This window comes from Bubalus bubalis, chromosome 15 (assembly GCF_019923935.1).
Source record: "Bubalus bubalis isolate 160015118507 breed Murrah chromosome 15, NDDB_SH_1, whole genome shotgun sequence".
NCBI classification, from domain to species: Eukaryota; Metazoa; Chordata; class Mammalia; order Artiodactyla; family Bovidae; genus Bubalus; species Bubalus bubalis.
Genome location: NC_059171.1, coordinates 20608526 through 20610504, shown reverse-complemented (window position 1 = coordinate 20610504; position 1979 = coordinate 20608526). Strand labels below are relative to the sequence as shown.

Here is a 1979-nt window from a genome sequence, read left to right as displayed (position 1 = left end):
TGTTTTGACTCTGGGAGGTTTTATTTTCTTTTTCATATTCTGCTGTGTTTTCCAAGATTTAAAAAATAAGCCTGCGCTCCTCATGCAATGCTCCCACCCCCACCACAGTAAAAACTTTTATTGTGGTGGATGTTTTTGTTCAAATAGAAAATTAACAACACAAGCTGTAGAAGCAAAGTGGAAAAAGAAAGATGAACTCCAGAGTGTTAAGGGGAAGTAGAAAAGCTTTCAAAAGGAATAATGTTACAATTGGAGGTTCCTGAACAAATGAATCATAGATACAGCCAAGCATATACCATAAGTCAATGCCATAGTAACTGTAAATCTCCACAGTTACTCAAAGGAGTAAAATTATTTTCCAAGCCCTACAAAAATATATGTATCACTTTTATTATATAAGGGGTTGCTACAAACTTTCAAGTGTATCTATCACATATTAAAATGCACACACAACTCTTACAACATGTCAAGGCATAGAAGGTTGGCTACAGAAAAAGTACACATCTAATTGACAGTCATTTTGTTCACCTTTGACTTCAGAAGTTCACGATGCTTGATCTCACGCCTTCCTTTTCTCTGAACCAAACCAGAATATTCAAAATCACTCCTTGGAGCTCTGTGCTGGGCTGCTTGAGGATGAGGGATAGCATTAGGTATCTGTTACCGATGATAATGATGCTGTCTCTTTGACTGAAAATCGTTTTAAATATCTGGAAGGGCTGACGCAGCATCCTCTTCTTCCTCCCCGTCTGTGTATTAAAAGCCACCAGGCAGGGTTTCAGGGTCAGGGTTAACATGGTCTCCAGGAAGGCTGCTGCAGCCTCTGAAGACAGTCCTCCCCATCTTTCCCTCCACATGGACCACTGAGCAGCTGTGATTTTAACTGGCAGCCTTCAGAATACAGAACTGCTGTTGGTTTTCCTCTTCTGGGACAGTGGTGAGAAACAGATGGGGGTTGGGTACTGAGGTGTGGGAACTCATCAAACCCCAAGTGTGGATCACAGAATTAAAGTACACCCAGGATGGAAAAGACCTCTGCTGTGAACTGCTCCAACTTCTAAGCTGCCACCACTGACCTGAGAAAGCACCTACTCTGTGCCTGAAATTACTACAGAGATGGTTTTATTTCATGTAATCCATACAACCCTGTGGAGTAAATAATAGCAACCCCATTTTATAGATAAGAAAACAGAGTCTCTATGAGCTTAAGAAACTTACCAGTGTATTAGTTTGCTGGGGCTGCCATACAAAGTGCCACAAACTGGGTGCCTAAAACAACAGGAAGTGTACTGCCTCACTGTTCTGGAGGCTAGACGTCCGTAATCAAAGTGTCAGAAAGGTTTCTGGGGGCTGGGAGAAAGAATCTATTCCATGCATGCCTTTCTCCTCACTTCTGATGGTTGCCAGCAACCCTTGGCATTCTTCAGCTTGTAGATACCTCACCCCAGTCTCACCCTTCACCCTTTACGTGCTATTCTCCATGTGTGTGTCTTTGTCTCCAAATTTTCTCTTAAAAGAAAAAAAAAGCCAGCCTTTATTGAATGTGTTACAGTGTTGCTTCTACTCTTTTTTTGTGTGTGGACATGAGATCTTGCTACCATTTATTTGAGGTGGTTTAGTTGCTAAGTTATATCTGACTCTTTGGGACCCCATAGATTGTAGCCTGCCAGGCCCCTCTGTCCATGGGACTTCTCAGACAAGAATACTAGAGTGGGTTGCCATTTCCTTCTCCAGGGTGCTTCTATTTTATGTTTTTGGCCCCAAGGCTTGTGGGATCTTAGCTCCCCAACCGGGGATCGAACTCACACCCCCTGCATTGGAAGGCGAGGTTCTAACCTCTGGACTGCCAGGGAAGTCCCAGATTTTCCCTTTTTCAGGGACAGCAGTCATATTATAGTAGGGTTATGACTTCATGTTAACTTGATTATCTCTACGAAGACTCTATTTACAAATAAGGCCACATTCTGAGGTCCTGGGGG

General features: G+C 42.8%; 1 long non-coding RNA gene across 1 annotated transcript; it reads right to left on the bottom strand.

The window, feature by feature from the left end:
• LOC123464940 lies at positions 1-1734 on the bottom strand. The gene is made up of 2 exons (XR_006640030.1): positions 1219-1734; positions 1-749 (listed from the first exon to the last, which is right to left on the bottom strand). It is a non-coding gene; the product is annotated as an uncharacterized LOC123464940 (long non-coding RNA).
• Between the last annotated feature and the right edge of the window lie 245 nt (positions 1735-1979).